Source organism: Myotis myotis, unplaced genomic scaffold (genome assembly GCF_014108235.1).
Source record: "Myotis myotis isolate mMyoMyo1 unplaced genomic scaffold, mMyoMyo1.p scaffold_m19_p_3, whole genome shotgun sequence".
Lineage (NCBI taxonomy): Eukaryota > Metazoa > Chordata > Mammalia > Chiroptera > Vespertilionidae > Myotis > Myotis myotis.
Window position 1 is genome coordinate 47,707,003 of NW_023416335.1, and position 25,750 is coordinate 47,732,752.

General features: G+C 37.0%; 1 pseudogene; it reads left to right on the forward strand.

The window, feature by feature from the left end:
• The first annotated feature begins 24,736 nt into the window (after positions 1-24,736).
• On the forward strand, positions 24,737-25,533 carry LOC118649914 (annotated as a pseudogene).
• The last annotated feature ends 217 nt before the right edge of the window (positions 25,534-25,750 follow it).

Sequence of the window (25,750 nt, forward strand, 5' to 3'; positions counted from 1 at the left end):
ATCGGAGTTGTACTAGAACAAAAGTTGCTTTCACATTCTCAACATTTGCCTGAAATTGCCTACCCTCAAATTAGCATTTACAGCAAGTTCGTGGATATTTTAATTCAAATGTTGCATTTCCTTTGAACCATCCAGATTGCCCATGCCAAGTTCCAATCAGCAGTTGAAGTGAGGTAATGGTAGGAAGAAAAAGTATCAATCATGCCATAGTATTCTTAATTAGCCACTTTGAGGAAAGAATCACTGCCTAGGGAGCTACCTGAAATTAGTTCTCACAGTGACCTCTTCCTGCACCTGTGCTGTCTGCATCTTGGGCTTAGCTGGAGAACAGAGGGCATTCTGCACTTGGAGCTCTGTCAGAAACCAGCCACACCTGCAGCCTCACAAGTGATGAGCATTGAAATGGAAATTACTGGTGTCATAACTAACCTTGAGGAGTCATGATCATTGAGTACTCAGCTTAAGAGTACATACAAATACAGAAATTTGAGAACAAAGACTAAATTAGATATCACTTAAAATTGTACCTGGACTACAAAAGCAAATGTCTAATTTATGTGGTTGACTTCTCTCTCTCTCTCTCTCTCTCTCTCTCTCTCTCTCTCAAATCCATCAATCAATTTTTTTTTTAAAAAAAGGATTTCCAGGTTAATTGTGAGTAGTCAAGGGTGATACAGGTCACCTTCATCCGCAGCACCCTGAGAACAGGATGCTGATCATCAGTACGAGATCTCTGTAGTGTGAACCAGTTAGCCCGTAGGTACATCTGACAATCCATTCCCTCACTTGAGACCGTACCATCAATTTATAGCCTTTACTTACTACACATTTTCACCCCTCAAAATCCCTTCTGTGCAAAGTGAAGTTCTATTGCAGTTAGATCTCAATACACGCAAAAAAGAAATTTGACAGGTTGGAAATAGGATGAATGGAAAAATCAGTTCTAGTTATACACAAGTGTCAACCACATCATGTGTTAGTGTTTAGCCTGGAGTGACTTTCTTCAAATTATCTGGTGGTGAACTCATCTCAGGAGAAGACAAAATTGCAGGACTCAAATGGTTCATGACATAAATGACTTCAGGATGGAGTTTATAGTCCTAGGGATTTTGAAACATCTCAGATCCATATATTCCAGTAAATAGTTGAAAGCATAAAGAACAAAGGAAGTATCTGGCGCAATCTTTAGAAATAGATGTGTTTACATATTCTAAAACTGAAAATTAGAATTGTAGTTGTAAATTATATGTAATTCAAAGCCCTAGGATCTAGGTTAAGAATCTGCCAGATTTTGAGCAGGTTCCACTTTTATTTACAACTAAATTTTGGCAGACTTGAAGAATAAAAATAGTCACTGTGAATACAAACAGATTTTAGAATACAGAGTAAAACATTTTCTTTTGGTCATATCTCCCTTTTTAATTCCCCAATTGCCTCATGATTTCTGTGGCATTTTTAATATTGTAAAATTTATCTGTAGAACTAGATAGTACTGCAGGTCATTTGGTAACATTTAATTTGCTTTGCCTATCCCTGTATTTTGGGGGACAGCATTAAACAAAGTGGACTCTTAAAAAATTGACAAAGGAGAAGCCTAGAGGCTAATTTTGGCTGCACAAAGTTAAATGTATGAATAAAATATGTGGAACAAATCTGGAAGGAAATTTATCTTTGATTCAATACAGTAGCTTGAAGCCCTTCTTTTAAAAGAGACTGTGGTTGTTGTTTAACGGGTATAGAGTTTCAGATTTGCAGGATGGAAAACTCTGGAGATCTCTTACACAACAATGTGAAATACTTAACACTATCGAACTGTATACATTTAAAAAGGGTTAAGATGATGAATTTTATGTTACATGCTTTGATTCATGGGATCTGAAGACTAGCATGCTAATTTCTTGATATTTTTGATGCTCCTTTTTGTATATTTTAATTTAATTTTCCACAAATTAGCAAAACATTAAATTGCAAACATTAAATATTCAAACCATAGATGAACATATAAAAGTACAATTCTACCTCTACCCAAAATATATAGAATTCACCCCAAATCTATAAATGTTATTATACCCTTTCTCTCTCAATAGTATAACTTGGAAGGCATACATTTATTCAGGCAACAAGAAATTATTGGGCTTGAGCATCTACTGTGTAAAAGGCATGCTTTATCTGTATGGATGTTACAGACATGAATAGGAAGCCCTACCTACACTGGGTTTACAAAACAAATTAAGTTCTTTTCTAATAAGGTAATTTTATTATATGTCTTTTTGAATGCTGTCTAATATTTAATTGGATATATTTATTCTATCTTTTTTAAAAAAATATTTTTATTGATTTCAGAGAGGAAGGAGAGGGAGATAAAAACATCAATGATGAGAGAAAATCACTGATTGGCTGCCTCCTGCATGCCTCCTAATGGGGATCGAGCCCACAACCCAAGCATGTGCCCTTGACTGGAATTGAACCCAGGACCCTCCTGTTTGCAGGCCGATGCTCTATCCACTGAACCAAACCAGCCAGGGCTATTTATCCTATCTTATTTAACTTTTCTTCTACTGTTAAATATTTTGGAGAATTCCTTTTTTTGTGTGTGGCTATTACAAATAATACTACAATCAACGCTTTAAAATATATACATTTATTTGTATATATACATTTCTATATATACATTTATTTATATTTAAGCACATAAGTTTTGAGATTTTTTATTTTAAATTTTGGAACCTTTTTGCCAATGTCTCCAAAACCCTTTTATCATTTTAAACTCTAATTATCCTGTATAGAATTTCTGATCCCAGCCTTACACCCATCATACTTAAACACATAATAGAGTCTCATCACTCCATAATTAGCTGCATTTTGTTTATGATTGATTCAGTTGATATCCATGTGAGGCAGTATAAATTTAGTAGTAAAATGTCATACGCTGTAGCCTTGCTAGTCATCGTGTGGTTTTTGGAAGGCAGCATCAGGCTCATCTGGGAGCTTATTACAAATAGACACCAGAACCCCAACCCAGACATGCTGAATCACAATTTGCATTTTAACAAGATCCCTGGTTGATCCAAATGCACATTAAATTCTGAGAAGCTCTGATTTAGGGTGCCCAGGCCTAGGTTTTGATCTTGTTACACTGCATAAATACGTAATGGCTGTGAGAACATGGACAAGTCAACACATCTAACCAGGAGTTTCTACATCTATATAATGTGGATAATAATATTATGCACTTCATTTGGTTGTTAGGTGATTTCAACAAACTAATATTTATCAAGTAGGTGTAAGAGCAGCTGACATGAAATAGCTGTCCAGTAAATATCGGCTCCTATTCTTTATTTTGAATGCCATATTTTCATATTATTATTGAATTACTTCCTGTTGTGGACATTAACTGTTAAGAATAATTAAAATCTTAATTAATGAAGTTTAACATGATGGTATAAGGCTTTTTGTACTGGTATAAAAAGAACTTTTCCAATATAATATATAAATGAATTTAAAATTTCTTCATAGCTTCCATAGTTTTAACTCTTTAATCCTGCAATTTATTTTCCAAGTATAATACATGCTATGACACTTTTTTATAATTATGCCTTCTCAAAAATATTAAAGGTAAGTACACATTTAGATGGTTTGCCAATCACTGCAACTAAGTACTTGTAGCATGTTGCTTAATGTTATGTGTTTGCATTTGTGTGTTTCCCCAGGCCCTTTTAAAATGATTTAGCTTAGGTTTCAAACATCCCCCTAAGGAGAAAATTGCATACTTTAATAAATCTTTTTACTATCTTTCCTTCTTTACATGGAGCTTAAATTTTTCTTGGCTTGGTTTCATTTCATTACTTTTAGCTCAACTTAGTTTTTGTTTTATCAGTCTATTGAGAAAGTGAAAAATTGTATATGCATTTATGTATTATTTTCATTTATTAAACATGTGCAGAACCTCTGGGTACATGTGCAAAAGAGTGTTAAATAAGGTGCTATAGTTGTTATAAGCATTGTGTTCATTCATTGCAAGAAATATTTCATCGCTGTTCAGCATTGGGGCCTAGAAGATACTTTATTCATAAATGATAAATATCTCCCCTTTTTCCTTTCAGGGAAGTTTTTAAATTCCCCTAAGAATTTCTTAAAATAAACATATTTGTGTTAATGATTTGGAATTCCCTATGGGGAATAAAGAGATTATAAATATCATTTCATAGTAAAGATAGGTTAGGAAAAAAAAGGTGGGAAGCTACTTGAAAACCCTTTTTGATTATAAGCTGCTTTAATGTAATTTCCAATTTCAGTTTCATGCCTCCACCCCCTCCCAACTTTCATTTTATTTGAAACATAGATCCCTCAGGTACCAGAGCTTCTGCAAGTGGTCTAACAGGACAATTTAGAAGATGCCACTATGTTTCTGAAATAGGTAATTTTACATAAATTTGTTTATCAATTACCCCATTAGTCTAAGCTAGTAAGGAATAGATCTGAAGTTATCCTAAGTTTTCATACAGATAATCACAGACAGAAGTGGAACTTCAAAGCTTCTTTCAGTGTGCCCAATTCCTTTGAGCCCTTTAAGGAAATTAATTGTTCCTAGATTTCTGTCTGCATCAGATTCCATTTACACTTAAGATGTTAAAAGCCACAAGACAATATCAGTCCCACCCTAACAATGAGAAAAAAAAGCCAGATAATTTATAAATCACAATCCAAAGGTGACAAATCTCTCATAGGAAAGATAGGACACTCAGACATGGTTTGCCTTTGAAAGAATGACAGCCATAAAAGTGTGGAAGAAGAAAAAGAATTGCCAAGAGTGTAAAGGCCAAATATGAGCTAGTGTGATGATTTAGATGGTATAGATGTTTTTTAAATGGTGTGTTTGTGGCCCTAGAGCCACAGATACAAAAAAGTCTTGGACTACTTGTTACATCTTTCCCAAGGGCTTCTCCCACTGGAGTGTGAGAAAGATTGGTTTCAGGGCAGGAGATCTGAGAGCATTTTCCTCAGTGGTACAGGGGTATAAATGGTAATTGACTTGCAGCATGGGTGCAAATTACTGCACTCTTCTTCTATACAAATAAAAACTGTCTGCCACCAGGAGAAGGGTAGACATTTTTTCAAACCATCAAATCCTTCACTTTTAGTTCCTGGAAAACCTTGGCTAGCATTTGGGGGCTCAAGTCAAAATAAACATTTGAATAAATACATAAATGTGGGAGAAGAGACAAATGTTTCATTCAGAAGAACTCTATGAGTTTGCTAGGGCAGCCATAACAAAGCACAATAAACTTAGTGGCTTAAAACAAAAGAAATTTATTCTCTCACAATCTCTTTCACAGTCAAGTTATTGGCAGGACCATTAGTTCTCTGAACACTCTAGGGGAGAGTCTGTCCTTGCGTCTTTCTAGTTTCTGGTAGTTGCCAGCCATCAGCATTTCTCACTTGTAGACGCATCACTTCAACTTCTCCCACCATCGTCACATGTCTGTCTTCCTTCTGTGTGTCTCTGTCCAGGTGTCTCTTCTCCTATAAGGAACTCAGTCATATTGGATTAAGGGCTCACCCTACTCTCCCACCCTATTCCAGTATGACCTCATCGTAACTTAATTACACCTGCAATGACCCTATTTCCAAATAAGATCACCTTCTGAGGTTCTGAGAAAGACATAAATTTGAAGGGGCCACTACTCAAACCAGCATACGTTCCAAATAATTTATGCAAATATTAACTCCTCAAGGAAGAGAATCATAATTTTCCACTTCTTATGTGTGAGCTGTACCTAGTGACTTCCTTCCAAAGAGACAGTGTGATGTGGGTGTGTGTGGGGGGGAGTGAGGGGGAGGGTGGTGGCAATTAACTTTACAGTTGAGGGACTTGGCAAATACCACTTCAGCTAGGTGATCAAGGTCAACATCAACAGCAATAAGTGAGGTACCCTTGCTATGATGTGATAAAAATGGCACTTAACCTCAGTGATCTTCCTCCCAATAACCCATAACCCCAGTCTAATCATGAGGAAAATTGTCAGACAAATGCTAAATGAGGAACATTATACAAAAGAGCTGAGCAGAGCAATACTCTTTAAAACTATCAAGGTCATCAAAAAGAAGAAAAATCTAAGAAACCATCACAGCCAAGAGTTAAATAGACACAGTGAAATTAAATAGAATGTGATATCCTAGATGGGCACCTGAACCAGAAAAATTATTCATTACATAAAGACATAGCAAAGCTGAATGAAGTTTGGACTTTATTTAATAATAGTGTATCAGTAGTTCATTACTACCATAGTAATATAGACATCTACACTAATAAAAGACAAAGATGCTAATTGACCATACCTTCGCTATGCCCACAGCCACTCAAAAGAGTATGCAAATTAACCCAACAAAGATGGCCATTAAATTTGCATACTGCAGGCAGGGCGGGACAGCGCGAGCTGCCATCTGGGCCTTCCATGTGTGACTCGGGGCGGCGGGGCAGGACAGCACAAGCCACCGCCCACCCCGCCGCCATCCGGGCCTCCGGAGGTTTCCAAAAGATTCTTGAGTAACCTTATAACCATGGTTTTGAACTCTATATCCAGTAGTTTGCTTTCCTCCATTTCTTTCATTTGTCACCTGTTTCTTTGTCTCCTCATTTTGGCTGCTTCCCAATGTTGATAGAGTAGCTTTGTGTGCTAGGTGTCCTATAGGGCCCAGTGGCTCAGCCTCCTTAATTACCTGAGGTGGACACTCTTGGTGCACCCCTTTGTGGGCTGTATGCACAGTCTTGCTGTAGTTAAGCCTTGATTGCTGTTTGTATCACTGGGTGGAACTGACCTCCAGGCCTATTGGCTGTGAGGACCAGTTGTGTCTACAATGGGAGAACTTCTGTGCTGGAAACACCCTTATAGGGCAGGACTTGCTTCAGTGGGGCTTTGGTGCTCACTGAGTCTGCCCAGGTTCTTAGGTGGAGAAAGGCCAGGCCATTCATATGCAAAAGCCTCTGCACACAGCTTGGGTGGGGTTGTAAATTGGGCGGGGCAGGGTCTCGGAATCACCAGGGTGGAGCAAACCGAAATGGCTGCCAGTCTGCTCTGCCTTGGAAAGGTCTTGGGGTCTGTGTTCTGCGGCCCTTACAGGAACAATGACCGCTGCAAGCATCTCTGCGAGAAAGCCGCCCTCACATTCCGGCCTGATGCCAGACAGTCCAGTTTCTCTCCATATGAGTCTGGGTCCCCAAATTCTCACCCGGAACTGGAGTTCAGAGCAGTAGGGAGCTTGTTTCTCCCTCCCGATTGAAAAAGACAACAGCGTACCCAGCTGCCAGCCCCTTCCATGCGCGCCTCCGTACCTCCGCTCTTTCGCACCTGTGCATCTCCTACTGGACTCATTGCGCTTTTCTCTTTCCTTCTAGTTGTAGAATTTCCGCTCAGCCAGCCTTCCCCTTGGTTCTGGATGGTATTCGTTTTGTCTTTTAGCTGTAGTTTTAATGTGGTTGTATGTGGCAACAAATTCAGGTGTTTACCTATGCCACCATCTTGATTGTCTCCTAAACATAATTTTTATATAAACTTGGAAACCAACAAATTAGAGTGATTCACTTTATTCCAATATTTGCTTTATTGAAGTGGTCTGGAACTGAACTCACAATGTCTCTGAGGTATGCCTCTATATATAAGAGGAAGGGGCATGTCATAATCAATTTTTTTAAGGCCAGCATTTCCCTGATTTAAAAAGTAAAAACAATAAAAGAAAAAACTGCATGATAAAATCCCTCATGAACATAGATTCAATAATCTTTAACAAAATATTAGCAAATAAAATCAAGCAAAATATAAAAAATTTACAATTCATAATAAACAAGTCAGGGGTTATCTCAGTAATTCAAAGTTGATTCAATGCTTTAAAAAGTAATACGACTCAGGAACAAAACAAGGATGTCCACTTTCACCACTCTTATTCAACATAATACTGGAAGTCCTAGCCACAGCAATCGGACAAGAAGAATAAATAAAAGACATCCAAATTGGAAAGGAGAAAGTAAAACTGTCATTATTCGCAGATGATATGATATTATAATAGAAAACTCTAAACATGCCACCAAAAAGCTACTAGAATGAATAAATGAATATGGCAAAGTAGCAGGATACAAAATTAATATCCAGAAATCAGTGGCATTTTTATACACCAACAATGAACTATCAGAAAGAGAAACTAAGAAAACAATCACATTTACTATTGCAGTCCCCTCCCCCAAAAGGTACTTAGAAATAAATTTAACCAAGGAGGTAAAAGTCATATATTCAGAAAACTTTAAGACATTGAAGAAAGAAATTGCAAAATATACAAATAAGTAGAAGCTTATACTAATTAGAAAGAATATGTGCAATTCTATGTTTATAATAGCACTATTTACAATAGCCAAGATCTTGAAACAGCCCAAGTGCCCATCAGTAGATGAATAGATAAAAATGTGGTGGTACATTTACACATTGAAACATTATGGGGCTATAAATAAGATGTAAATCTTACCTTTAAAACAGCATAGATGGACCTGGAGATTATTATGCTAGCCGAAATAAGCCAGTCAGAAAAAGACAAATACCATATAATCTCACTTATATGTGGAATTGAATGAACAAAATAAACTGATGAACAAAATAGAAACAGAAGCATAGATACATGGAACAGTCTGACAGTTGTCAGAGGAGAAGGGTAAGGTGGGCGGCGGGGGGGGGGGGGGGAATGAAATGCAAGACGTGAAGGAATTAGCCAAAAAATATATGTGCATAACCCATGGACACAGACAACAGTGTGGTGAATGCCAGAGGAAAAGGGACCCATTGAATGAGTGGAAGTGGGCAAGAGGGGAGAGATGGGAACACCTGTTAGAGTGTCAACAATACAAATAAAGGGGGAGGGGGGAAGGAATACTACTTAGTCCTAAGAAAAGATGAAATACTGCCATTTGCAACAACATGGAAGTACCTTGAGAATATCATGTTAAGTTAAATAAGTCAGTCAGAAAAAGCTAAAGATTATATGATTTCAATCATATGTGGGATATAAACTTAGAGACACAGACAACAGTATGGTGGTTACTGGAGGAAAGAGGATAGGGGATTGTCAAGGGGGCCAAATATATGATGATGGGAGATGATTTGACTTTGGGTGGTAGGCATACAAGGTAATATACAGATCATGTATCATAGAAATGTACACTTAAAACCTATATGATCCTATTAACCAATGTCACCACATTAAATTTAATTTAAAAATTAATCAATGTAATTAACCATATAAATTGACTTTAAAAAGCAAAAAATAAAACCCAGATAATCATCTCAACAGACATACAAAAAAATCATTTGAAAAAATATCAACAACTGTTCAAATACAAACTTTCAGCAAACTAGTTTTAGAAGTAAAAATTCTCAACCAGATAAACTCTACCAAAATATCTGTGGCTAAAACCACATGTTATTGTGAAAGATTGATTTCCCCTTAAAATTAGGAATAAGGCATGGATGTTGTGGTAGGCAGAATTCTAAGATAACTCTCAATGAGCCCAGCCCTTGTATAATCTCTACTCTTGAGAATGGGCGGGTCCTGTAAAAACAATGAGATAGCACTTCTGTGATTATGTTATACTACATGGGGAAAAGTGATTTTCAGATGTACATTTATTAATCAGTGGATTATAAAAAAGGTAGATTGGTTTTTTAAAAAATATATTTTATTGATTTTTTACAGAGAGGAAGAGAGAGGGATAGAGAGTTAGAAACATCAGTGAGATAGAAACATTGATCAGCTGCCTCCTGCACGCTCCATACTGGGGATGTGCCGGCAACCAAGGTACATGCCCTTGACTGGAATCGAACCTGGGACCCTTCAGTCCGCAGGCCGACACTCTATCCACTGAGCCAAACCGGTTAGGCCAAAAAAAAAAAAAAAAGGTAAGATTGTTGAAGTGCCCTTGATGTAATTACATGGACCTTTACATCTGGCTCTAGAAGGCAGAATCAGATAAAATTAACCAAGTGTGAGAGGGTCTCCAAATGAAGGAGTTTCTGTGTCACTGGCTTTGAAGCTGGAGGACACACATGGCAGTGAAGGCAGGCAGCCTGAAGGACCTGTGAGCAGCTTCCAGCTGATAGCCAGGAAGAAAATGGGGATCTAGTTCCTATAACTACTTGGAACTGAATTCTGCCAATAACCTAAAGGAGCTTGGAAACAGGTTCTTCTCCAAAGCCTCCAGAAAGTAACAGCCCAGCGGATATTCTGATTTCAGCTTACAAGACCTTGAGCAGAGAGACCTGACATGTGCCTGCTCAGACTTCTGCTCTCAGAGCCCTGAGTTATAACGAGGGATGCTCTAGGACACTAAGCCTGTGGTAGTTTGTTACCCAGCAACAAAAGGATGAAGTAGATATCTACTCTTGCCACTTGTATTCAAAACTGTAACTGGTGGTCCTAACAGCGCAATCATGCGTTAAAAAAGAAAAATCATGTCGAGTGGAAACAAAGAATAAAAGTATTCTTATTCTTACACAATACATACATTTCTGTAGAAAATTCCAAAGAATTTACAAAAAAATATATATACCAGATATGTTTGTAGCAAGGCCACAGAACATGTCATTAATATACAAAACATGGTTTAAGTTCTATAAATTTGTAATGAACATTAAAATTTAAAAATAGTTGTGTCCTCCAAGTCCTGGTCTCAGCCAGGGTGAGCCCAAACTCCAGGGTGTGCATGAGGGGGAGGCTCTGCCTTTGTAGAGGTGCTTGCATTTTTAAAAGAAAATGATTATCATTCAAACAAATCCATAGTAGGCACAATTTTAGGGTGTTGGGGAAAAGTAAGATAATGAATCTGGACAAGAAGTCAGGTGTTTGGAACTCTGGCCACCTCTGGGATGTCCATCTGCAATTATCCTGCCACAGGAGCCTCAGGGCCTCCACTGGGCCCTGCACCCCTCCCCATAAGCTCCAGGGCTTCCTCTCCCCCCCCAAAAAAATTCTATTTTTTTTTGCTTTTTTTATATGCAATTATGAATTAAATTTATTACAATGACATTGGTTAACTAAATGATATAGGTTTCAAGTACACTTCTATGATACATCTGTATATTGTACTGTGTGCCCACCACCCAAAGTCAAATCTTCTTCTGTCACCATAAATATGTGCAAAATTCTATGGTTTTAATAAAACACTAAAATATTAAACAATATGCAAAACATTTAAACTGAAAATTAGAAAATGTTGCTGACAAAACTTAAGAAGTTAAAAATGAATGCAGAGATATATTGCGTTCATGGATTAGAACATGTTTTTGAATGGCCAGTTTTCTTAGAATAATTAACCTACTGATTTTAAAATACATATGAAATACAAAGGATTTAGAAAACCAAAACTATTTTGAAACAGGGAAAACAAATGAGTAACAAAACCTATCTGACTTTCAGACTTATTATAAAGCTATAGGAATCAGTAAAGTATGGTATTGGCTTATGGGTAGACATGTAAATTAATGGTGTATGAGTTCAGAAATATGTGTCCTAACATATATGGCCACTTAATTCATGATAAAAAATGAAAAGATAACTCAGTGGAGATCATTGTTTCAACAGTGATACAAAAAGTAGAAAAAGTACATACCCATACACAAAAATAACGAACTCTGACTCTTACTTTGCACCGTATACAAAAATTTACTTGAAATAGACTAAATTTATGAGCTAATACTATAAAACTGCTAGAAGAAGAAATAGGGGAATATCTTTTTCACCTTCTATTACACAAATATTTCTTAAATATGATACTGAAAGCACAAACCATAAAGTTGATAAATTAGCCTTTATCAAAATTAAAACTGCTTTATGAAGCACACCATTGAAAATCCTATATAATAAAAGGGTAATATGCAAATAGACTGAACGGCAGAACAACCGGTCCCTATGACACGTACTGACCACTAGAGGGCATACGCTCAACACAGGAGCTCCCTCAGCCAGAAGCGAAGCACACCGGTGGTGCTAAGGAGCAGTGACCAGGCAGGTGGTAAGGAGCGAGGGCTCCCAGACTGTGAGAGGGCGCAGGCCAGCTGAGGGATCCCCCCCACTCAATGCACAATTTCGTGCACCGGGCCTCTAGGGAAAATATAAAGTGCAGATCTCATGAAATAATTTCAAAGTATATATATTATACTTTGAAATTTTAAGTTTTGCTGACAAAACTTAAGAAGTTATAAATGAATGCAGAGATATATTGCATTCATGGATTGGAACATGTTTTTGAACGGCCAGTTTTCTTAGAATTACTTTGTGGATAAAATAGAATTTTTATCCACACTATATAAAGAATTCTAGAACTCAACCTTAAAAACATAACCCAATTTTGAATAAAAAGATATTTGAATGAACACCACTAAAGAAGATGTGCCAATTGACAATGAGAACATGTAAAAACCCTCATCATCATTAGTCAATAGAGAAATGCAAACCAAACATAATGAAATTCCCCTATATATTCACTGGAATGGTTAAAGTGAAAATGATCAACAATATGTTCTGGCGAGTATGTAAAGCAAGTTGTCTCATCATACATTGTTGGTGGAATGCAAAATGGCACAGCCACTTTGAAAAGCAGTTTGGCTCTTTCATGTAACGTAAACATACAACTATTACATGACCCAACAATTCCAAGAGAAATGCAGACACATGTCCACACAACAACTTACTTGCTAATATTCATAGCATCTCTAGCTATAACTGTCAAAATCTAAAAACAAATAAACAAACAAAAAAACTTAAATGTGCATATACCTGTTAATGAATTAAGAATTTGCTGTATACCCATAAAGTGAAATATTATTCTACAATCAAAAACAATAAATAAATCACTGACACTTGCAACAACATGAATGACTCTTTTTTAATTTTTTATTATTATTATTATTTTTATTAAATATATTTTATTGATTTTTTACAGAGGGAGAGGGATAGAAAGTTAGAAACATCCACCAGTTGCCTCCTGCACACCCCCCACTGGGAATGTACCCACAACCAAGGTACATACCCTTGACTGGAATCTAACCCAGGACCCCTCAGTCCGCAGGACGACACTCTATCCACTGAGCCAAACCAGTCAGGGCCAGCTCCATTAATCTTTTTTTTTCTTTTTAATTAAATCTTTATTGTTCAGATTATTACATTTGTTCCTCTTTTTCCCCCCCATAACTCCCCTCCTCCCAGTTCCCACCCCACCCTCCGCCCTCATGCCCCACCCACTGTCTTCATCCATAGGTGCAGGATTTTTGTCCAGTCCCTTCTGCATCTCCCACACCCTTTTCCACCCCAAGAATAGTCAGTCCATTCCCTTTCTATGTCCCTGATTCTATTATGGTCACCAGTTCATTCTGTACATCAGATTATTTATTCACTTGATTCTTAGATTCACTTGTTGATAGATGTGTATTTGTTGTTCATAATTTGTATCTTTACCTTTTTCTTCTTCTTCCTCTTCTTAAAGGATACCTTTCAGCATTTCATATAATCCTGGTTTGGTGGTGATGAACTCCTTTAGCTTTTCCTTATCGGTGAAGCTCTTTATCTGACCTTCAATTCTGAATGATAGCTTTGTTGGATAAAGTAATCTTGGTTGTAGGTTCTTGGCATTCATCACTTTGAATATTTCTTGCCACTCCCTTCTGGCCTGCAAAGTTTCTGTTGAGAAATCCGCTGAAAGTCGTATAGGTATTCCCTTGTAGGTAACTGAGTTTCTTTCTCTTGCTGCTTTTAAGATTCTCTCTTTGTCTTTTGCTCTTGGCATTTTAATTATGATGTGTCTTGGTGTGGTCCTCTTTGGATTCCTTTTGTTTGGGGTTCTCTGCAGTTCCTGGACCTGTAAGTCTATTTCTTTCACCAGGTAGGGGAAGTTTTCTGTCATTATTTCTTCAAATAGGTTTTCAATATCTTGCTCTCTCTCATCTTCTGGCACCCCTATAATTCTGATGTTGGTATGCTTGAAGCTGTCTCAGAGGCTCCTTACACTATCTTTGTATTCTCGGATTCTTTTTTCATTTTGCTTTTCCAGTTGGGTGTTTTATGCTTCTTTGCTTTTCAAATCTTTGACTTGATTCTTGCGCTCCTCTGGTCTGCTGTTGGGTGTCTGTATAATATTCTTTATTTCAGTCAGTGTATGCTTAATTTCTAGTTGGTTCTTTATCACAACATCGAAGGTTTCATTAGATTTCTTGTAGATCTCATTAAGTTTATCAGCAGTTTCTAGAAAATTATTGAAAGACCTTAAAAGTGTGGTTTTGAGCTCTATATCCTCCATTTCTGTCATGTTTCTTTGTCTCTGCATTCTTTATGCTTTCTTGGTGCACCCCCTTGTGGTCTTTGTGTGCAGTCTTGTTGTAGTTAAGCCTTGATTGTTGTCGATAATACTGGGGGTGATTTGACCTCCTGGCCAACTGGCTATGAGAATCAGCTGTGTCTGCAGTGGGAGAACTTCTGTGCTGGATCTCTAGGGCAGTGCTAATCTAGCCTTTGCCTAAGGCTATCCCACAAATGCCTCTGTGCAGGGCTTGGGCGGGGCGGGTCCCAGGGGATCTACAGGGTGGGTGGAGCAAGCAGTTATGGCTGCTCTCAGTCCCGTCCCCAGGGGCTCTGCCTCTCAGAGTCCCAGCAACCGCTGCAAACCTCAGAGAGAAAGCTGCCTTCGAGTTCCGACCGAAGCCAGACAGTCCTGTTTGAGTCTGGGTCCCTAGAGGCTCGCCCGGATCTGGAGCTCAGAGTTTGAGACTCCCTCCTGATTGAAACAGACAACAACGCCCTCTGCCGCCAGCCCGCTCCGCATGCACTCCACACCTTAGTATTTTACCTCAGCACTGCGCCTCCTCTGAGTCTCGGTATGCTATTCTCTTTCCTCTTAGTTGTAGAACTTCCACTCAGCCAGCCTTCCTGTGGTTCTGGATGATTTCCATTCTGTCTTTTAGTTGTATTTTTGAAGTGGTTGTTCGAGGCAGCAAACTCTGGCCTTAACCTATGCCGCCATCTTGGTTTCCTCCTTTCATGAATGACTCTTAATAATGATAAATGAAAGAACATAGTATGCACATATGATGACTCTTTTTAGGTGCCAGAAAACAAATAAATGGTTGTCATGTATTTAGGGAAGGAAGAGGCTTTGAGTGCAACCAGACAGGAGGAAAAGTTTTAGGGTGGCCCTGACCGGTTTGGCTCAGTGGATGGAGCGTCGGCCTATGGACTGAGGGGTTCCGGGTTCAATTCCGGTCAAGGGCATCTACCTTGCTTGCGGGCACATCCCCAATAGAAGATGTGCAGGAGGCAGCTGATCAATGTTTCTCTCTCATCAATGTTTCTAACTCTCTCTCTCCCTTCCTCTCTGTAAAAAATCAATAAAATATATTTTTAAAAAATTGAATTCATTTTAAAAAAAGTTTTAGGGTGATGAAACTTCTGCATATTGCTAATGTTGCGATTATACAACTCATCAAACTGCTCATAAAGAGGGCAATTTTATTTTTGTATAACAAAAATACCTCAGTAAACCTTACTTTTAATAAGAAGTTCAATCTATAGGTTAACTTTGTCAGAAACACATGGGGATCTAGGTTTGTCAAGCATTAAAATTTCTGGGCCCCAAACAGACCTATTCAAAATGAATCTGAGTGTGGTTCCTGAGAAGCCACACTTTTAAAAATTACCCCTGCAAGCCTCTGTTCTAATATAAGCATCTGTTTCATGGTTCTAAGCTCAGAGTTGCCTGCTGAGCTTGTTAAAGAAAATCAATTCACTATGTCTCCCTGGGACCAGATATAGCCACCTCTTTTATTAATAATTACAGAACATCATTATATAATTCTCCTTTTGCATCATCTTTCTGATTCATTGATCTTGATGTACCAACTAATACCACAGAGTTTTTTATATCTCCTTGGAACAAACAGTGGGACTGAATTCTGACCTAACTACTTTTAGGGACTAGAAAAGTTCACTCTGTCAAGCGCTTCATAAGGATTCACTCAGAGGCTTTATGAAGAAGTGAGTTTAGTTGTTTATTCTGTTTAGGGGGTCTCAGGTGAATTGAGCACATAACACCTGTGCTCAGTGGTCTGCTGGCAACTTATCTGTTTGCAGGTGCAAAGCAAAGTGATGGGTTTGATGTTAAGATTATTTATGCTACATACAATGTCTAAGCTTTCTTCTTTATCTGGGTAATTTCCTTTCCACAGTTCTTATAGCATTTTGTTGTATTAAGAATTGGGAAATGTTTTTTAGATTAAAATGAATGAGAAGTCAAGTTATTTTTGTGAATCTTAAGGACTGCATCATAATTAATGCAGCTGAAGCACTATAAATTAAAATACATTGTCTAAAAGCATTTGACTTGCAGCATCTTGCTAGGGAAACAAAGATGAAAAGGGGCCCTGATTTCAAATTAATTCACATTCCAGTGGTGGAATGGAAAGCGCAGCCTACAGGCAACCACCATTCCATTGTGTAACCTTTTGTACAAATAGAAAATACCAGAGGCCAAACTTACAATGGGACTTTTCTTTTTCCAATAACCATGATTTCATTAGAAAAATGAAATTGTCGGTTGTTTTCCCTCAGCACAGCTCAACATCACAACTTTGATAAGAGCAACAATATTAAATTCTTAGGCCTTATTCTTATAGCATCACCTGTCTTATATGCAGAATCTAAAAACTTCAAACTCTTCAAAGCAGAGATAAAATGGTGATTACCAGGGGCTGGGGAGTGGGGTGAATGGGGAGATGTCGGTAAAAGGATACAAAGTTGCATTTATGCAGGATGAGTAAATTCTGGAGATCAAGCATGCAGCCTGGTAACAGTTCTTAATTAGTCTGTAGCATATACTTGAAATCCACTAAGGAAGAAAATCTTAAGTGTCCTCGCTACAAAAACAAAAACAATAACTATGTGAGATACTGTATATGTTAAACAGCTTGATTTGGGTAATCATTTAACAATGCATACACTGGAATTGTATGCCTTAAATATATACATGTTTTTTATTTTTTAATTATACCCCAATAAAGCTAGAAAAAATAAAATTATAAATGTTTACATGCCATGTAATATTGTCTGGTATACATTTTAAATATCATTTGAAATGAAACCTAGCCAAACATTACAATCATTTAGTAGTAATAATAATATCCATACAAATTTGAGACATCCTTATAAATTTTTTGTTATAACTATAACCTGATCTATTTTTACATCTATAACTTATTTTGCGAGCCTTACATATGGTACCAGGACAAAGAGCTGCAAAAAGAATTTGTCAAGTTAATCTCAGGTAATTTTCCATTGTGCAGCAACTGTGTTTGGTCCAAAACAGATGGGCATCCTGTTACACTCTAGCAAATGTCAGCCTTGCTTGACAAGGGCGACATTCCCCTTGATAAGAGGCCCACATTTCTTCATGTTTCCAGCTTTCACTGCCTTTCACTGCTCTGCCTTGGGCATCACACAAGGTATAGAATTTAAGCACTTGTGCTTATGCTCTTTGCTCCACAACTCATGATTGCTGACAGTTATGTGAACACCTGACTTAAAATAGCATCATCTTAATCACTTGCAGGTAAATAAATAGCAGACACAAAGACATGAATCTTCCAATACAATGTCATGCTTGAAGAAATAGCATTCAGAGTTGCCCTTAGCAACCAAGCTAGTTTATTTCCTGCCTTTCAGGTACATGCTATTTATCTGCTAAAGTGGAAGTTTCCTATTTTTCAGGTAGCCCCTCCCCCGCCCCTTTCAGTTCACATACTTTTTCTTCTACACATTATCACTCACTGTTCTCTTAAGGTTTACCTTGCATCAGACTTGATCAAAAGAAAAAGTATAATACATTGTGATGAGTTTAATAATATTTCTCACTTTTCATTATTTTTGATAATTGTTATTATCAAAAATACTCTGTTGTATCTATTTAATAGATTTATATTGTGTTTACAAGTTTGGACAGTTACTTAACAAATCTAATATCAACAACAACAACAAAACAACAACAAATCCCAATATTTGAAAGTAAACATGGGAATAAAGTTGTATTTTCTTTGTTTTAAAAGTAAATTAACTGGTGATTCCAAGTTAAGCATTTATTTACCTAATTACATGGGTTACTACACTAATTTTGCCCTGCTGTCTTCTAAAATATTTGTAACAATTGTATAATGTATTAGAGGCCCGGTGCATGAAAATTCGTGCACTGGGGGGAGGGGAGCCCCCTCAGCTGGGCCTGCATCCTCTTGCAGTCCGGAACCCCTCGGGGGATATCCAACTGCCCAAGGGAATGGGCCTAAGCTGGCAGCCAGATATCCCTCTGGCAGCCCAGGCACCCTCAGGGGATGTCCAAATAATGGCTTAGGCCCACTCCATCTGTAGTGTTGCCATGGAGGTGGGAGAAGCTCCCGCCACTGCTGCTGTGCTAGCCAGCCATGAACTGGCATCTGGCTGAGGAAGTGCACTGACCACCAGGGGGCAGCCCCTGGATTGAGAGCCTGCCCCCTGGTGGTCAGTTCGTGTCATAGTGACCAGTTGTTCCTGCTCATTCTGTTGTTAGGGTCAATTTGCATATTACCCTTTTATTATATAGGATTGTAGATATAGATATGTGCAAACAAAATGGCTTTAATTTTGGGATTATATTATAATCTACCATCAGACTGCACTTGTTAAGGCACAAGACTTCAAAGAAATGTTATGAGAGGTAAATAACAAACTCAACATTGTTAAATTCATTTTTATATCAAATGACTTAATCTTCCTTGAAAATCCTGCATTTACACTTGCAATGTCCCAACTTCATTTCTTAAAAATCCTACACCAATTTCCTCTGGGGAAATTAAAAACTATTAAATAATATTATATTCTTTAAATATTAGAAGTAGTAGTATTAATAATAAAGTAATTTTAATTTTCTATACTTAAATGTAGTTATGCTAAATATTTTGTGAAATTAGGCTCTTTTCTGCTTATTGAACTTTCAGTTTGCAATCCCTCATTCTCTTAACTTTCCAAATTATAGCATGCAGAATAATATCCCTAACCTTCTATTAGGGTAATATTATTTCCACTTTTCCTGAGTTTAACAAATGTGTGCTAACAAGCAAAAAAGACATTAGACATTAAAAAGTGAATTGTAACCGCTGTCCAGATTGTGTTTTGATGTTCTGTTTATTAAATCAAACATTTAGACACTATTTAATGTCACTGATATAGTTAAAACAACACTGACAAGGGCACTTCTTTAAAGTATATTTCTGCAAGGTCTATAATGTGAGGTCACCTTGTAAGTGAAATTATCCTAAAAGAGGTTTTATTGGCTCTATTATCTTGTACAAAGTATATTCTCTATCAAATATTTAAATCATGTTTGAGGGTAAAATTATTTCCTGGGTCATATTTTCCGTAATAGCTTTATAGATATGCTGCCTGATGCATGAGGTTTTAGAGATGTTATGTGTTTATTGGAATATTTTGAAAGATGTGACAGCCGCAGCCTGTACAGCTAGGGTTTCGGATCTGGAGAAGGGCCATGCACAAATGATGAGACTAGACAGGAAATATGAATTTGGACATGACAGGGGGCCAGGTGGAGAACCCAACTCTAGTGGAAGGGCTTCAGTGGTGCCGAGGCCCTGCTAGCTTTTCATTCAATTTTAGATACACATCTTGCCCTTAGGCAGGCAATTCTGGTAGCAGACAGACTATCTTAAAGGTGAGTAAATATTAGTAAAGATTCACTTTGAGATGATTAGGTCAGGAAATTGCTTGAGCCACCATTGTCTTGACTAAACAATTGGTGCATAGCTTTGGCCCTTGCCAAAGGTCAAGGTCCATCAGCCTTCTGGGTTCCTTGTTTACACTTTCCTGATAGTGTATACAATGGATAGCTTCCAGCAGAATATGAGATATGCAAGGTGCTAAAATATCAATAGATGCAGTACTGCATCTGACTATACAACTCACATAGAATAATATAGTCAGTGGTGAGAGTAAGCATCTTTTATCAATAATACTCCACAAATTTACCTAAAATATGGAAGCCCTAGGTATTCACAATTGTTTTAGAGTTACTTGGGAATTTTATAAGGTGTACTATTTTTACACTATGGTTTCAAGCAGATATACTCATCAATTTACTCAATAACACAATATGATAAGAATAAATATTAGAATGAAAAATACAAAATCATCACTTCTTGCACTAAATAATGCTTGTCTTTTATAAAAATTGAAAAATCAGAGAAAATAATTATAATATATGTAAACATAGAAATATTTATTTATTTTTTATTTATTTATTTTTTTAAAATATATTTTATTGATTTTTCACAGAGAGGAATGTAGAGAGATAGAGAGCCAGAAACATCGATGAGAGAGAAACATCAATCAGCTGCCACCTGCACATCTCCTACTGGGGATATGCCCGCAACCCAGGTACATGCCCTTGACCGGAATCGAACCTGGGACCCTTCAGTCCGCAGGCCGACGCTCTATCCACTGAGCCAAACCGGTCTCGGCAACATAGAAATATTTAAAAATTATAAAGGTGATTTGAAAATAATGCAAAAGACAAATAATCCAAAAGAAAAATAAATTATATATATATATATATATATATATATATATATATATATACACACTTCCCAACAGAAGATATATTATTTGATAAACATTTTGAAGAATATTTAAGCTAATTCATAATCTAGGCAGTAAAATTTAAAACTATATTGAGATGTAATTGTTTACCCAATTGATTTTCAAAAGTACAAATGTGTTTATATCTTATTAAATATTGCTGAGGTGGACCTGGCTGGGTAGCTCAGTTGGTTAGGGGGTCATCGAGATGTATCAAGTTTGCGGGTATGATCTCTGGTCAAGATAAATGCAAAAGTCAATCAATGAATGCCTAAATAAGTGGAACAACAAATCTCAAGTCAATCAATAAAAAATTAAATTAGCGCTGAGGTGTTAAAAATGAGTACTTTTAAGCACTTGATTGGAATATAAGTTGAAGAAATATAATTGAAAATGCATTTTAACGATGCCTATTAAAATTTTAAATGGTCAGGTATTTTATTTTTTAAATTCCACATATTGGAAAATTTTGTACACTTTTGCTCATGCACATCATGATATATACATAAAAATAATCAATAGAGTATATCTTATCAACAAAAAGAAATAAGGAAACATCCTTATTATGTAAGAGTCATGAGAGCATGGGATTAAAGTACCTAAATTAGATGTGACAGTAAAATTACTCAGGATAATGGAAGGCTTCTGTCCCAAATAAACATTAACTGAGTTATTTTTTAAAAAATATATTTTATTGATTTTTTACAGAGAGGAAGGGAGAGGAATAGAGAGTCAGAAACATCGATGAGAGAAGAACATCGATCAGCTGCCTCCTGCACACACCCCACCGGTTTCTCATAGAAACTTGCCTATTTGTTATTGATCTAATGTTCAGCAGGTCTCAGAGGCAAGATAGTTTTGCATTTTGAACTCTGTAGAGACCACATTTTTAACATGTGATTATGATGGAATGTCTTTTTTTGACTGCTAATGCATTTCTCATGCTCTGGCCTTAGTTTCCCACAGGCTAACTTGAGAGAGCATGTGAAAACACAGTTTCTTCCTTCATTTGTTTATTCTTTTGTGAAGCAAATGTGGAAGCTGAATGGGGCAAAGTGAAACTCTCAGCTTTGAGAGTCTGAAAATAATGAGTTAAAATACAAGAGGTGCTTATTATAAATCTCTGATCTTGGACAGTTGAGCCAACCTCTCTAAACTTTAGCGTCACCATTTATAAATAAGGGAACATTACCCACTTTACATGTCTGGGCTGTTGCCCATGTGATCTAAGACAATCTATTCAAACTGTGAACTGATTTAAAGGTCACATATTCAAATATTCCCAGTCTGTACTTTTTGGTGCAGATAGTGAAAATGTAAGTAGCTTGGGACTTATTGAGATTAGTTTCTTAATCTTTAAACTATTATATAGTCCATATTGTGTAGATTACTAGAGGATTAAGTAAACTGAAAAATGCAACTTATTATAGTAATAGTACTCTCCATACATATACCCAATAAATGTTAGTACTTTTTTAAAATATATTTTATTGATTTTTTTACAGAGAGGAAGGGAGAGGGATAGAGAGTTAGAAACATCGATGAGAGAGGAACATCAATCAGCTGCCTCTTGCACACCCCCTACTGGGGATGTGCCTGCAACCAGGTACATGCCCTTGACCAGAATTGAACTTGGGACCCTTCAGTCCACAGACCGACACTCTATCCACTGAGCCAAACCGGTTAGGGCAATGTTGGTACTTTTATATTAAACAAATATTTATACATCCAATGTAATGAACTAGGTTCTTTGGGGGAAGTGACTTATACATAGGTTTTCCCATTATAGTCTTGGAAAAGCAGTAAAATGATATATAAATAACATCAGCCATACAGCATAAAATTTAAATTCATGGTCTCAAGAGTCAAACTGTGTAGGTTTGAATTGTTTACTCTGTGGATTAGATCCCTACTCTTTAAAATTAGATTAACAAAGTACCGGTTTCCTAGGGTTGTTTAGAAAATTAAATTAGTATTTGTAAAGCATTTAGACTTCTGTTTAGTACAATGTACATTTGAGGTGGTTGATAAATAAAAAAGAAAAAATATATGGTGGTATATAATACATGCCATTCTGTTAGGAAGTGGTCAAATGCACTTCTACTCAGGGGACTCATGTAACAGTTCGTAGAGCAGGTTGCATTTGGCCAAGGCTTTAAATGCTGGGGAAGAACTGAGAAAATGGTGCATTATAAAAGATGCCATGTGTGAAAAGAGAAGATGAAAAAGTCTTGACCTGGAATCCAGGGGGTTTCAAAAAGAACAACAAGTCTTTACTTTAGCTGAAGATACCAATTTTGAAGGAGGAGTGGGAAAGAAAATTGAAATGGGAAGTTAGAAAAGAGAGTCTACTAGTTGTTGAATACCTTTATTTTCCTGGAAATGGGGAACAGAACAGTTGGCAGCACAATGTCAGATAAAGGCAGAAGGATTGTAGCAGAAAGATGAGTTTTGCTGCATTGCAGCAGATCAGAGCGAAGAATCGAGGTTCAAAAAGGCAACAGAAAGTTAATGAAAAAAATTTTAAAAGAGTTTAAAAATACTGCAAACATTAAACCAACAGAATTTTGTAGAAGATAAGGGAGGGAAAGACTAAAAATGTGATTCTGGTATTGTTAGACCATGAGTGGGAATATGATTCCATTATCATAGGAGCAGTAGGTCTATGGCTAATATTTCAGATTTGCCTAGATAGTGTTATTTTTCTAATTATTTCAAATTTTAATTCTCTATAAATCCCAATAAGCCAATGTTTGTAATCTGACACACTCTTCACATATACACACACATTACCACCACCATCATCACATTTACTGTTTTCTTAAAAGAACATTTGAAACATCTAAATCGACAATAAAATAGCTTTTTAATTATAAAAACAAAAACATTGTTTCTTTTCCTCTTACCTTTACCACCCTTCCCTTTACCATTCTTAGCCTCCAGTTTTCTACCAGTGTGTCATGGTATGGTGTACATGCAGTACCTAACTAATTCAGTCTGTGGCACTGACCTCTTTTCCACTGTATTGTTAAATTAAAAAAAATGACAACAACCAACACAATAATAGATATCCTGTGTGAATGTATCAAAATTATACCTATTTTTGGTCATTTCAGCAAAATATATATTTTTTGGTGTGCCACTGAATTTTAGTAGTCTATGTGGTCCATGAGATGGGAAAGGTTGAAGACCACTGCTCTAAGCATATTCGGTCCTAAAACTCAAGTGGCACACAGCAACGAAGGCATGTTGTACTAATGGATCTGAGTTGGGAAGACACACAGGATGACAGTGGGGTAGTAGATCTAAGTGTTGGAACCTGAAAAGGAACCTTAAAGAAGGTGATAATGTGTTTTTTTAAAGCAACTTAAAAGGGCTCTCCCACCAGCCAAACAAGTATTGTTTTTAACTCATTGAATAAAATATAAAATTATTAGCTCATGTTCACATAAGTAAACAAATTGAATAAATGAAAAGCTTGATAAGGAATTTGCCTATTTACACAGTTTCAATGTACCTGTCTATAAAATACTTGTTAATTGCAAAAGAAAATGGAGAACACTGTCAGATACCAGTTTAATTAACTGATCAAAGTGATCATCATCAGTGTTAGGAAAAATAGAAATTATATGCTACGTAATCAGATGCAAAGAGAACGCAACATAGCTTCTGTGATATTCCTGGCAAAGATGAATAACTTGTATAGATAATTATGAAGCAGCATCAGGCAGACTTAGATTGAGGGACACTCTACAAAATGATTTTCTTATGCTCCAAAGGTCTGAAAATTATAACAGTCAAGGGAACAGTGAGAACTTATTCTAGTTAGAAGAAACTAGAGAGTCATAAGTGAACTTTGCTATAAAGAATAATATAAGGATAATTAACAAGATGAGTAATATTTAAAGATGAAATGGCTATAATGTATCCATGTTAATTTTCAATTTTTGTCTTATATTGTTGTTATGTGGGAGTGGGTACTTACTTACACGTGATACACATTAAATAATTTTGGCCTCTTTCCAGCCAGTGTTGAGCCATGGGCATCTCTGGAGACAAGTGGCACAAGTGCCACAAGATGGGGGCAAGAGAAAGCCCCACCACAAAAAACAAAAATATGAGCTGGGCTGCCTTGCTGCCAACATTAAGATTGGCCCCTCCCACATGCCCACAGTCCACGTGCAGGGAGACAAGAAGAAGTTTCATGCCTTGAGGCTGGATGTGGGCAACCTCTCCTGTGGCTCTGAGTGCTGTATGCGCAAAACACAGATTGTGGATGTTGTCTATAATGCATCCAACAATGAACAGGTCCTCATCAAGATCCTCATAAAAAAAAAAAACTGCATTGTGCTCACTGACAGCACACCTCACTGATAGTGGCACACGTCCCACCAGGCACTGCCCTTGGGCCACATGAAGGGGCCCAAGAAGACTCCTGAGGAGATAGAGATTTTAAACAAAAAACATCTAAAAAAAAGTTGGAAGATATGTGATAAAAGGGTAAAGAATGCCAAATTCAGCAGTCTTCTAGAGGAGCAGATCCTGCAGGGCAAGCTTCTTGCATGCATTGCGTCAAGATCAGGCCAACATGGCTGTGCAGAGGACTAGGTGCTGGAAGACAAGGAGCTGGAATTCTATCTGAGGAAACCAAGGCCTGGAAAGGCAATAAATGCCCCTTCCTCCTATCTTAGCTCAGGTCCTGGAGGGGTTTGTTGTTATAAAAAAAGAATTTCGGGGTTCGGGGTGAAAAGGAATCAGATCCTCAATCTACGCTCAAATGTTTCTGGAAAAAACACACACAAAACAATCTTGGTTGTACTTGCAACTTTTCTGTAATTTTAAGATTGTTTAAAAACAAACCACTAACAATGAATAGCATTTTCACCTAGTTGCTTAATCATAGATATTGTATAATTATTTGAACTTTTACTCATTCCTTATTTAGCCCCTTTAGAATATCTTTTACTTAATTGTCCAATATGTACATACTTATTTCTCTATTAGACTGTAGACTATGTGCATTTTAAGACACTCTATTCTTATACATAGTCTA